Genomic DNA, 14,591 nt, shown 5'->3' on the forward strand with positions numbered 1-14,591 from the left:
TTACAGAATCCACTAGCCCTCAGAACGTCTGAAGCCCCTCACCCCCACCCTTGCCCCTCACCCTCACCCCCGAGGTGGTTTTACGGGTATAAAAGGCCTTGACACCCTCCTTTCGGGGCCACGGGTTGGAGAGACGCGAGTCCTCCATGGCCGCCGGCAATAAAGACCCTGCAATTTGGCATACTTTTGTCTTGGTGTTGACTTTCTATGCTCAGACCAGTACAACAATAGCAAAAGACAAACAAAAACAATTCTACATAATTTATTTTCATACCAACTTTAAATGCGATTGTATGGTTTTGTTCGCTTCTGTCACGTTTTCCTTTGATGTGTTTTTGTCGGAAAAAATCTTGTTTACCATGATACGTAGCCATACACAAAGAGAAAAACACAAAGCCTCCTAGTTTGAGATACAGGTTGGGATCCACGTCTTAATTGACTCCTGTATGACATTCTGCTATTTCATGCTACTTCATGTCCCCAGCAATAATCAGTTTTCTGAAATCAGTGATAATCATTTTATTGTATTGAGAGTGTTTTTGTAGCTGTAAATATATTGCTCAGTTTTTCCTGCCCTAGAATTTTAAATACATGAAACTGTAACATATATATTATTCTGTGACTGGTTTCTTCTGCTCAGGGCTATATTTATGGTGTTCATCTATTGATTCTTTTAGAAATAGTTCATCAATTTGCACTTTTGTACAGTATTCCATTGTGCAAACAGTGAAATTTATTTCCAAATTTTACCATTAATAAATGTATTACCATTGTTTTTGTCGTTATGAAAAATCTTACTTTATAGTATACACACACACACACACGCACACAATTAGACATGGATCATAGACTTAATGGTGAAAAGTAGAAATATAGTTATTTTAGGAGAATATAGATGATGAGATCCTCATGACCTAGAGTTAAAAATTGTTTATTAGACACAAAATAAAAGTCATAAACTATAAGATATATTAAATATAAATTAAACATAAACATTTAGCAAACCATTAAATAAAGAAAAATTGATAGACTACATTTAAACTAATAACTTTTTAATATTTTTTTCTTTTTCATTACAATCAACAGGGCTAATAAACTAATAATTTTTGCTCATCAAAGGACACAAAAAAAGACTTTAGCTTTTGGCCAAGAGGTAGTAACTGATGACCCTCTTTCAAAATATTGTATACCTTGATCTGGGTGGAAATAGGTAGATGATAGATGGATAGGTGGGTAGGCAGGTAGGTGGGTGGATATACAGATAGATGGTAGATAAACAGACAGATAGATAGAGACATTACCACCCAACAATGCTAGCTTATTCATTGTACTTTGTGTAAATGATAACTAAAGAAAATCTTCTTAAAGACAAAAAATGCTTTTCACTTTTCACCATGAAATGTCATTTTGTTACAGTATTTTTTATGGAAAGAGATATTCTTTATCAAATTTTAAAAGATGTCTTCCTTTACTAGTTAGCTGCATTTTTATTATTAAGATACATTGCACCTCATTAAATGTTTCTTCTGCCTTTGTTCATATCATCATTCCTGCTAAGGGGGTAAATTATATACATTGACTTTCAATTATTAAGCCAACCTTGAAATCTTGAGGTAAACCTAATTTGGTCTTTATGTTTGATCTCTCTTAATACACTATGGAACTTGGTGTGATAGTATTTTATTCAAGATTTTCTTCTTTATGTTCATAAGTGTGAGGAGATTGTTATTTTATTCCTTATGCCTTTGTGAGTTACAATACCAAGAGTATGTCAACCTCACAAAATGAGAAAATGTTAACCGCGTTTTTCTCAAATATGAGGCAATTTTGGAAATTTTAATTTACTTCCAATGTTTCATAGAATTGCCCAGAAAATTATTTCAGTTTGAAATTAATTTTTGTGGGAAAATTTTAACAAATTTCTTAGTTTTTGAACAAACTACTTTTTAAATTTCTCTTCTTTTTGAGTTCATTTTAGTGAGTTTTGAACTTTATACAAACTTTGTATAGCTAAATTGGTAGCTGTTTCTGTGGAGTCTTGAGAAGATTGAAAGAATATAGCAGGAAGAGGTTTACCGACCTAACACTTGCTGAGTGAGACATACCACGGTCACACATAAACAAAGAGACGGCAGAAGCCCATTGAAACACGGACCTTGGGACCACATGGACAAGCACGTGCATTAAGATTCTACTTACTGTTAGAAGGTAGGTTTGAAGAAGTTAGTTACAGGCTCTGGTTCCAATTTCCTCATATATTAAATGAGAATAGTATTAATATTTATTGTAAGTCTAGCCCTTGTCTGCCCAAGTCTTATCAGTATTAGTGTGCAAAAAGTCTTACATTAGCAATAGTTTCCTGAATTCCATAAATTGTTACCACCTGATTTCAAGCTATAGTGCTTCTAAAGGCCCTCAGTTTTTATTCTGTCATTTCTTGGAATGCACAGTGTTATAGGATATGAGCCAGTAAATGGACTTCTCAAATTCTCTTCTTTCCCTATCTGTGCTATTTTTTGCCTTTCAGACGGATAAGGTTAGTGCCTAACCACTCCTACTTAGTGACTGATGTGTCAATTTTAAAATTTGCGACAAGGGCTTATTTTTCAGAGCTGCTGAAGAGATAAAAAACCTCCAGGGTACAAACAGGGCACTGTGTCCCTGGAGATTCTCATTGTGCTGAAACCATATGAATTTTCATAGAGGAATTGAGAAGAATGTGTCTTTTTTACTTAGATCAATGCAGTCATAACATACCTCTGGGTCTCCCAGAGGCTTTAGATAAACAGATTGTTCAATTAATCTCAGAAGCTAACCCTCTTTATAGGGTTAGCTTTAGAATCAGGCCCCTGAGAGAGCACACACTGCCTCCCCTCTCCTTTCCTATATCACTTAAGATACTAATTAACAGAAAGCCAAACATGACAAAAACAAACATCCTATAGTCAAAAAACCCTAATCAAAATGAATTTCCAACCAGGACCCATACATGCACAAAAATAAGTCTAAATCCTGCCTCAGGCTCCAACCTGTACACTACTGTGTAATAAGAATCTTGAAAAAGGAGCACATTAAGTGGCTGAACTAATAAGGGACCCCAATCGATGTTTCTTATTAAGGACTTTGGTACGAAATTCAAAATATGAAAGTCCCTTAATGCCTTTTTTTTCATTTAAGAATTATAGTTGAGGTAGTTTGGAAGAAGACAAGATAGATGGAAATTTGTCAAAATAGACCACCTCAAATGATGGTTGCAATTTCTATTCAATCACCCCCATCCTTCAGGGCATCAATTAAAACCATTTTAATCTATTTTAATTTGAGGTCTGCTTTAACCTATTTATTTACAGAGGTTCAAATGTCACAAGCTCATTGGAAAGCAATCATTTTGTCAAAAATTCAGTCAGATTGAGAACATGGAATGATGCTAAATCATTAGTGATAATGTTGATGGATACTGTTGGAATATAACTCTACCGGGACCAGTGTCGTCAGTTTTCTCTCCAAAATAACTCATTAGCTTCACACAGAGAAAGCTCTAGTCCTCAAGTTGCAGACTGGACCGTTGACCTCAGGCGGCTGCCTGACAATCATCTGCCACCAGGCGTGAGGGCACAGGCTCGGAGAGGTCAGCCCCATCCACTCCACTATATGAAAAGTAATTTGCTGCATTTGATTTACCGGTGACATTGAAGCTTGTTATTTATTATTTTTGTATTAAAAACATAGAATTTCAGGTTCCTGTATTATATAATTAATAGAGAGAAAACACTGTATATGTGGTGGTGTGTCTTTATAGGTAGCAAGTTTTGCTGATTTTGATGAAGATTAAAAGTTACATTTTGGAATAAAATGTTTGCCTCTAATAACTAATCCTTAGACTGTTCTAGACAATACAGGGTATTGGAACAGATTAGAGATCTAACCCTAAAATAACAAAAAGAAAATTGATAGTAGATAAAAAAGCAGTTGAGCACATGGAGTGGTTACTCTGTGTACTTCCCCATCATCCGCAATGCCCAAGGGGTCCCTGTCTTCAATTCTTAGCTGTTAGGAGTGTCTGAAATTTGAAAAACCTAGCCAGGCCTCCTGTGTACAGCACATGTATGCTGTGAACTTTACAAGGGCAGTTGTCCAAATGTGGAAATATTTAAACAGAATTAAAGGTATACAGTCAATTTGAGCCTGTGTTCTGCCCATATTAATTGTGACAAATAAAGTTGCTTTCTGTTAATTTTATAAAATAGAATACATTGAAGAAAGATGAGTTACATCATCTACTTTGTGACTTATTGCAAATACTCGATAATACCTAATATATAATGCCCATCAAGTGCTGCAATGGAATAGCAATACAAATTCTTAAAAACATATAAAAATAAGTAAAGATATAAAAAATTTGTATTCCTATGGCATAAAACAAGAAGAAAAAAATAGGTAGAACATCTTCTGATTCCAACATTCTTAAGTAGGTATAATTACTAAATACTTCACAATGCTTAGGTAGAATATATATGTAATTCTTTGCTAATGAAAATGGAATATTGACGAAATTTGGACACCTAACAAACCAAAATAAAAATTTTAACAGTTATGTCATTAGAAATGCATGCTAAAAATCTCAAAAAATAACAATTATTATAACAATTATTAACCACTCATAATTATTAATCACTTTTATGTTGTAAAATTATCATTTAAATTAAATTGAATTTAACCACAACATTAAATAAATAGCATTAACAATTAGTTAATTAATTAACCTTCAATTAATAGTGACAAGAAGATTTTTATCAACTCTTTTGAACCACATGTTCAGTGGTCACTGGTGAAGCCAAGAACCAAGAGTGTAATCATAATCACAATAATAACACATTAGATAATAATAGTAACCACTACTACTATTAGTAATCACTTTAGAATAAGCATCACCACTTAGTCTAAAGACCAAAACCTAAATAATGTTGAGAACAAGTCAAAAAGTTAAATATTTTTCCTTAAGAAGAAAGAAAACATGGCCAGGCGAGGTGGGTCATGCCTGTAATCCCAGCATTTTTGAGGCCAATGTGGTTGGACCACTTAAACCACTATATAATATGGTGGTTTAAGGGTCAGTTCAGCAGTCACATAATTTTTTGTTTGCTTGTTTGTTTCTAATCCTAGTTCCTTTACTACTTTTGGCAAAAATCTTAATCTTTTTGGGCTTTAGATTTCTGTAACTGTGTAATGGTGACAATAATATGTACCTTTCTGTGTTATTGCTTTACTTAAATTATATGTTACATAATGTTCACAGCCCAATATTAATAAATAGATAAAATAGGCTAGGTGTGGTGGTTCACACATGTAATCCCAGCACTTTGGTAGGCCGCAGATCACTTGAGGTGGGCAGATTACCTGAGGTCAGGAGTTCAAGACTAGACAGGCCAATGTGGTGAAACCCTGTCTCTACTAAAAATTCAAAAATTAGCCAGGTGGGATGGTGGGCACCTATAATCCCAGCTACTTGGGAGGCTGAGGTAGGAGAATTACTTGAACCCAGGAGGTAGAGGTTGCAGTAAGCCATGATGACACCACTACAAGTCAGCCTAAGCGATAGAGTGAGACTCCCCTCTCACAAAAAAAGAATAAAAAAAGCAGTAAAAATGAATAGCTTAGTATGTCTAAGCAAAGGAACAATATTTTTTCTTTTTTTTTTTCTTTTTAGAAGGAGTCTTGATCTGTCTCCCAGACTGGAGTGCAGTGGCACAATCTTGGCTCACTGCAAACTCCGCCTCCCAGATTCAAGCAATTCTCTGCCTCAGCCTCCTGAGTAGCTGGGATTACAGGCACCCGCCACCACACCTGGCTAATTTTTCTATTTTTCATAGAGACAGGGTTTCACCATCTTGGCCAGGCTGGTCTTCAACTCCTGTCCTCATGATCCACCTGCCTTGGCCTTCCAAAGTGCTAGGATTATAGGCATGAGCCAACACACCCAGCCAGGAACGATATATTTAAATGAGTATTATGACTGAAGAATTAGAAAATAAGAAATAAATGATTGTGTCTCTGCCAGGTTTTGGTATCAGGATGATGCTGGCCTCATAAAATGAATTAGGGAGGAGTCCTTCTTTTTCTATTGCTTGGAATGGTTTCAGAAGGAATGGTACCAGCTCCTCTTTGTATCTCTGGTAGAATTCATCTAGTCTGGGCTTTTTTTGGTTGATAGACTATTAATTACTGCCTCAATTTCAGAACTTGTTATTGGTCTATTCAGGGATTCAACTTCTTCCTGGTTTAGTCTTCAGAGGGTGTATGTATTTAGGAATTTATCCATTTCTTCTAGATTTTCTAGTTTATTTGTGTACAGGTGTTTATAGTATTCTCCAATAGTAGTTTGTATTTCTATAGGATCAGCGGGATATCCCCTTTATCATTTTTTCTTATGTCTGTTTGAGTCTTCTCTCTTTGCTTCTTTATTAGTCTGGCTAGTGGTCTATTTTGTTAATCTTTTTAAAAAACCAGCTCTTGAATTCCTTGATTTTTATGAATGGATTTTCATGTCTCAATCTCCTTCAATTCAGCTCTGATCTTATTTATTGTCTTCTGCTAGCTTTTGAATTTGTTCGCTCTTGCTTCTCTAGTTCTTTTTTTTTTAATACTTTAAGTTCTGGGGTACATGTGCATATCTTGCAGGATTATTACATAGGTATACATATGCCATGATGTTTTGCTGCCTCCATCCCCTCCCTCCACCATCACCTACATTAGGTATTTCTCCTTATGTTATCCCTCCCCAAACTCCCCATCCCCCATCCCTCCTCTAGACCCTCAACTACCTACAGACCCCAGCGTGTGATATTCCCCTCCCTGTGTCCATGCGTTCTCATTGTTCAACACTCACCTATGAGTGAGAACATATGGTGTTTGCTTTTCTGTTCTTGTGTCAGTTTGCTGAGAATGGTGGTTTCCAGATTCATCCATGTCCCTGCAAAGGTCATGAACTCATTGCTTTTTATGGCTGCATAGTATTCCATGGTGTAATGTGCCACATTTTCTTAATCCAGTCTATCATCGATGGGCATTTGGGTTGGTTCCAGGTCTTTGTCATTGTAAACAGTGCCACAATGAACATACGTGTGCATGTGTCTTTGTAATAGAACGATTTATAATCCTTCAGGTATATACCCAGTAATGGGGTTGCTGGGTCAAGTGGTATTTCTATTTCTAGTTCCTTGAGGAATCACCACACTGTCTTCCACAATGGTTGCACTAATTTACACTCCTGCCAACAGTGTAAAAGTGTTCCTATTTCTCCACATCCTCTCCAGCATATGTTGTCTCCAGATTTTTTAATGATTGCCACTCTAACTGGTGTGAGATGGTATCTTCATGTGGTTTTCATGTGCATTTCTCTAATGACCAGTGATGTTGAGCATTTTTTCATATGTTTTTTGGCCACATAAATGTCTTCTTTTGAAAAGTGTCTGTTCATATCCTTTGCCCACTTTTTGATGGGGTTGTTTTTTCTTGTAAATTTGTTTTAGTTCTTTGTAGATTTTGGATATTACCCCTTTGTCAGTTGGGAAGCTTGCAAAAACTTTTTTCCAATTCTGTTGGTTGTCAGTTCACTCTAATGATTGTTTCTTTTGCTATGCAGAAGCTCTTAAGTTTAATTAGGCCCCATTTGTCTATCTGGCTTTTGTTGCCATTGCTTTTGGTGTTTTAGTCATGAAGTCCTTGCCTATACCTATGTCCTGAATGGTGTTGCCTAGGTTTTCTTCTAGGGTTTTTATGGTGTTAGGTCCTATGTTTAAATCTTTAATCCATCCGGAGTTAGTTTTTGTATAAGGTGTAAGGAAGGAGTCCAGTTTCAGCTTTCTGCACATGGCTAGCCTATTTTCCCAACACCATTTATTAAACAGGGAATCCTTTCCCCATTGCTTCTTTTGTCATGTTTGTCAAAAATTAGATGGTTATAGATGTGTGGCATTACTTCCAAGTCCTCTGTTCTGTTCCATTGGTCTATATCTCTGTTTTGGTACCAGTATCATGCTGTTTCGATTACTGTAGCCTTGTAGTATAGTTTGAAGTCAGGTAACGTGATGCTTCAAGCTTCGTTCTTTTTGCTTAGGATTGTCTTGGCTATATGGTCTCTTTTTTGGTTCCATTAGTTGATGCAGTTTCTTCATAGTGTCAATGGTCTTTACAATTTTTTCTGTTTTTGCAGTGGCTGGTACCAGTTTTGTCTTTCCATATTTAGCGCTTCCTTCAGGAGCTCTTGTAAGGCAGGCCTAGTGGTGACAAAATCCCTCATCGTTTGCTTGGCTGTAAAAAAATTTTATTTCTCCTTTGCTTATGAAGCTTATTATGGCTGAACATGAAATTCTGGGTTAAAAAACATTTTATTTAAGACTGTTGAATATTGGCCCCCACTCTCTTCTGGCTTGTAGGATTTCTGCAGAGAGAGCTGCTGTTAGTCTGATGGGCTTCCCTTTGTGGGTAACCTAACCTTTCTCTCTTGCTGCCCTTAACATTTTTTCCGTCATTTCAACCTTGGTGAATCTGAAGATCATGTGTCTTGGGTTTGCTCTTCTTGAGGAGTATCATTGTGCTGTTCTCTGTATTTCCTGAATTTGAACGTTGACCTCTCTTGCTAGGTTGGGGAAGTTCTCCTGGATAATATCCTGAAGAGTGTTTTCCAACTTGGACCCATTCTCCCCATCACTTTCAGGTAGACCAATCAAACATAGATTTGGTCTTTTCACATCATCCCATATTTCTTGGAGACTTCGTTTGTTCATTTTCATTCTTTTTTCTCTAATCTTGTCTTAATGCTTTATTTTGTGAAGTTGCTCTTCAATTTCTGATATCCTTTCTTCTGCTTGATCGATTTGTCTATTGATACTTGTGTATGTTTCATGAGGTTCTTGTGCTGTGTTTTTCAGCTCCATCAGGTCATTTATGTTCTTCTTTAAACTGGTTATTCTAGTTAGCAATTCCTCTAACCTTTTACCAAGGATCTTAGCTTCCCTGCATTGGGTTAGAACATGCTTCTTTAGCTCGGAGGTGTTTGTTATTACCTATCTTCTGAAGCCAGCTTCTGTCAATTCATCAAACTCATTCTCTGTCCAGTTTCATTCCCTTGCTGGCAAGGAGTTGTGATACTTTGGAGGAGAAGAGGAGTTCTTACTTTTGGAATTTTCAGCCTTTTTGCTCTTGCTTTTCCTTGTCTTTGTGAATTTATCTATATTCGGTCTTTGACACTGGTGACCTTCAGCTGGGGTTTTTGTGTGGTCGTCCTTTTTGCTGATATTGACGCTATTGCTTTCTGTTTGTTAGTTTTCCTTCTCACAGTCAGGCCCCTCTGCTGCAGGTCTGCTGACATTTGTTGGAGGTCTACTCCAGACCCAGTTTGCCTGAGTATCACCAACAAAGGCTGCAGAACAAAAACGATTGCTGCCTGTTCCTTTCCATGGAAACTTTGTCCCAGAGGGGCACCCACCAGAGGTCAGCTGGAGCTCTCCTGTATGAGGTGTTTGTCGACCCCTGCTGGGAGGCGTCTTCCAGTCAGGAGGCATGGGGATCAGAGACCCACTTGAAGAGGCAGTCTGTCCCTTAGCAGAACTAAAGCTCTGTGATGGGAGATCCACTGCTTTACTCCGATACAGCAGCAGGAGCATTTAAGTCTGCTGAAGCCGTGCCCACAGCCACCTCTTCTCCGAGGTGCTCTGTCCCAGGGAGATGGGAGTTTTATCTATAAGCCCCTGATTGGGGCTGCTGCCTTTCTTTCAGAGATGCCCTGTCCAGAGAGAAGGAATCTAGAGAGGCAGTCTGGCTGCAGCGGCCTTGCTAAGCTGCAGTGGGCTCCACTCAGCTTGAAATTTCTGGTGGTTTTGTCTGCACTGTGAGGGCAAAACTGCCTACTCAAGCCCCAGTAATGGCAGACACCCCTCTTCTCACAAAGCTGGAATATCCCAGGTCAACTTCAGACTGCTGTGCTGGCAGTGAGAATTTCAAGCCAGTGGATCTTAGCTTGCTGGGCTCTGTGGGGGTGGAATTCACTGAGCTAAACCATTTGGCTCTCTGGCTTCAGCCTCCTTTGCAGAGGAGTGAACTTTTTTGTCTCACTAGCGTTCCAGGTGCCACTAGGGTAAAGAAAAAACTCCTGCAAAAATCCTCAAAAAATACTGGCAAAGCGAATTCAACAGCACATCAAAAAGCTTATCTACCAGAATCAAGTTGGCTTCATCCTGGGGATGAAAGGCTGGTTCAACATATGCACATCAGTAAATGTAATTCATCACATAAACAGAACCAATGGCAAAAAGCACATGATTTTCTCAATAGATACAGAAAAGGTCTTTGATAAAATTCAACACAGCTTCATGCTAAAAACTTTCAATAAACTGGGTATTCGTGGAACATATCTCAAAATAATAAGAGCTATTTATGACAAACTCATAGTCAATATCATACTGAATGGGCAAAAACTGGAAGCATTCCCTTTGAAAACCTGCACAAGACAAGGATGCCCTCTCCCACCACTCCTATTCAACACAGTATTGGAAATTCTGGCCTAGGCAAGGCAATCAGGCAAGAGAAAGAAACAAAGCTATTCAAATAGGAAGAGAGGAAGTCAAATAGGAAGAGAGGAAGTCAAATTGTCTCTGTTCGCAGATTACATGATTATACATTTAGAAAACCCCATTGCCTTAGCCCAAAATCTCCTTACACTGACAAGCAACATCAGCAAAGTCTGAGGATACAAAATCAGTGTGCAACAATTACAAGCATTCCTATATACCAATAATAGACAAACAGAGAGCCAAATCATGAGTTAATGAACTCCCATTCACAATTGCCAAAAGAGAGTAAAATACCTAGGAATACAACTTAAAAGGGATGTGAAGAACCTCTTCAAGGAGAATTACAAACCACTGCTCAAGGAAATAAGAGAGTGGACAAAGAAGTAGAAAAACATTCCGTGCTCATGAATAGGAAGAATCAATATTGCGAAAACGGCCATACTACCCAAAGTAATTTATAGATTCAATGCTATCTCTATCAAGCTACCATTGACTTTCTTCACAGAATTAGAAAAAAAAAACTACTTTAAATTTCACAGGGAACCATAAAAGAGCCCATATAGCCAAGACAATCCTAAGCAAAAAGAACAAAGGTGGAGGCATCATGCTACCTGACTTTAAACTATACTACAAGCCTACAGTGACCAAAACAGCATGGTACTAGTACCAAAACAGATATATAGACCAATGGAAGAGAACAGAGTTCTCAGAAATAATGTCACACATCTACAGCGATCTAATTTTTGACAAACTTGACAAAAACAAGCAATGGGGAAATGGTTCCCTATTTAATAAATGGTGTTGGAATAATGTAGCCATATGCAGAAAACTGAAACTGGACCCCTCCTTTACACCTTATACAAAAATTAAGATGGATTAAAGACTTAAAACCTAGGCAATACTGTTCTGGACATAGGCATGGGCAAAGACTTTCTGACTAAAACACCAAAAGCAGTGGCAAAAAAAGCCAAAATTGACTAATGGGACCTAATTAAACTAAAGAGCTTCTGCACAGGAAAAAAAACTATCATCAGAGTAAACAGGCAACCTACAGAATGGGAGAAAAAATTTTGCAATTTTACAAAGGGCTAATATCTACAATCAACAAGGAACTTAAACAAATTTACAAGAAAAAAACAAACAACCCCATCAAAAAGTGGGCAAAGGATATGAACAGACACTCCTCAAAAGAAGATATTTATGTGGCCTAAAAACATATGAAAAAAAGCTCATCATCACCAGTCAGTAGAGAAATACAAATCAAAACCACAATGAGATACCATCTCATGCCAGTTAGAATGGCGATCATTAAAACGTCAAGAAACAACAGCTGCTGGAGAGGATGTGGAGAAATAAGACACTGTTGGTGAGTGTAAAAGTTCAACCATCATGCAAGACAGTGTGGTGATTGATTCCTCAAGGATCTAGAACCAGAAATACCATTTGACCCAGCAATCCCATTACTGGGTATATCCCCAAAGGATTATAAATCATTCTACTATAAAGACAGATGCACACGTAAGTTTATTGCAGCATTGCTTACAATAGCAAAGACTTGGAACCAACCTAACCCATCAATGATAGACTAGATAAAGAAATGTGGCACATATACACCATGGAATACTATGCAGCTATAAAAAAGAATGAGTTGATGTCCTTTGCAGGGGTATCGATGAAGCTGGAAACCATCAATCTCAGCAAACTAACACAGGAACAGAAAGCCAAACACCACATGTTATCACTCATAAGTGGGAGTTAAACAGTGAGAACACATGGACACAGGGAGGAGAACATCACACACCAAGGCCTGTCAGGGGGTGGGAGACTAGTGGAGGGGTAGCATTAGGAGAAATACCTAATGTAGATGATAGGTTGATGAGTGCAGCAAACCACTGTGGCATGTGTATTCGTATGTAACAAACCTGCACATTCTGCACATGTACCCCAGAACTTAAATTATAATTTTAAAAAAAGAAAGAAAAGGGAAAAATATTTGTTGTTATACTTTGAATGTTTTTATGTAAAATATTCACCTTCTTCATACTTATCTGTCGAAGATGCAATGTTACTGTACATCATTAGCACCTTCAAAATGTGTGGAATGAGCTAGTATTCTTCTGAAGAAGAAATACAGTCTTCTATCAAAATGGCAAAAATAAAAAAGAAAGAAATATAAGAAGGTTATTTTAACTTTTTTTAATATCTTTTGGGAAGTTAAAATATGAAAAAATTGAAGATTAATTATGAGAAGTGCTATTTATATGGTAAGATATTTAAAAGCCTAAATCTAAAAATACATTTTAAAATTTTGATAGTGTTTTCAAATAATTATGAAGATATAGTTTTAAATTGACAAGTAAGCTATTTCAAACTTCAAATCAAGAAACAAAGACCTTGAACATGCACAAAGCAAAGCTTCCTATGACATTCTGCAAATTAAATATGGCAGTGAATCCAAAATCTGATAAACATGCCACAGGAAAAAAATCTACTTGTCAGCAAAATAGCAAAGGAAAATATCAACAACTAATAGAAAGCACTTAATTGAATGAATAATTCGTCATGACCAAACAGGTCCAAGTTCAGAGATGCAATGATCGTGTTCGAAGGCATTCATACACTTCACACACCAGTACAGGAAACGGGGTTAGGAGACAAATACCAGTTTGTGTGAGCACAGGGCACTGTTCTTCAGTGTCAGCACATGATTTTTGGTAAGCATGGGTCAATACTTTCCTCAGAATGGTGTGAAAATAGGCACAGAATTCAAAATGTATTCCAGACTGTAACTTGCCATGAATTAGAACACTTAAATTTAGCTATGCTGAGATGTTCAAAACTTCCTGTGCTTGCTATTTATTTTAAAATCCCAAGTTTTTTACAAGTTTTTATTTTTACTCAAATATCTTCTCTGCCACCTCTCCACAAGCTGTCCCTTCTGTGGACTCCCACTGTGTTTTGTCACCTGAAAAACATTTCATTAAAAACAAAGAACAACAACAAGAACACAGCCTGTTGTTATAAAGCATGATCTAGGTATGCAACTTACTGGAAGATTAGGGCATACATTTTGGGTGTTCTCACCACAAAGAAATGATACATTTTTGAAGTGGTAATACACTAATTACTCTGATTTGATCATTTCACAGTGTGGACATGTATCAAAATGTCACATATTATTCCATAAATATGTATAACTCTTATGTGTGAATTAAAAATGAAATAAAACTTAAAAGGACTCCAGCATTAAGTAGAAGATTCTTTATTGTCTCTTGAAAGCAGAAAAATCCATGATTATTTAATTGTAACTTGAAAGAATACAAGAAGATATGACAACCCTTCCCAAGTTAAGTTATAGATTTAACGCATTTCCAATTAAGAGCCTAATGAGATACTTTATGAAAGCTGACAAAATGATTCTAAAACTCATTAAAAAATAAATGAGTAAGACTGCCTAATAGATTCTGGAATAAAAAGAATAGTAATGAAGGAATGAAGATCTTACCAGATATTAGCACCTATCATATATCAAAAATATTAAACTTGTAGTGAAGAAACATAAAACTCATAGAAAAAAGTAATTGAAACAATGTAAAATACAAACCAAGGATTATATGTGCAGGAAATAGTTTAATAATTCTTAAACTGAGCAAACAGTTCAAAAAGGAGATAATCGCAGTGTTTGTTCTTCATATAACCGGATAGCAATATAATTCCAAACTACAGTACGATACAGAATATAAAACTTCATCTTCCTTTTATGAAGCTATAGAGTTTGATGTTGTTCATTATTTTACAAGGATGAGCTACAGATTGTGGTCCTGGGAAGACAGTCAGAAAAATGTGAACTGTGACCAGTACTGAGCCATCTATCTATTATCTGAAAAAGTAATTGTGATCTACCAAGACTGATAACCAGTATTTGTATTAAGGTCCTACCTAATGGAAATAAGGAAATGCAATCAGTTTTCTTGGAGCATTTTAATACCATTTCAGTGTCATTAGTCTTTATGAATATAC

This window comes from Aotus nancymaae, unplaced genomic scaffold, assembly GCF_030222135.1.
Source record: "Aotus nancymaae isolate 86718 unplaced genomic scaffold, 86718_ANA_hifiasm-v0.15.2.pri h1tg000065l, whole genome shotgun sequence".
NCBI classification, from domain to species: Eukaryota; Metazoa; Chordata; class Mammalia; order Primates; family Aotidae; genus Aotus; species Aotus nancymaae.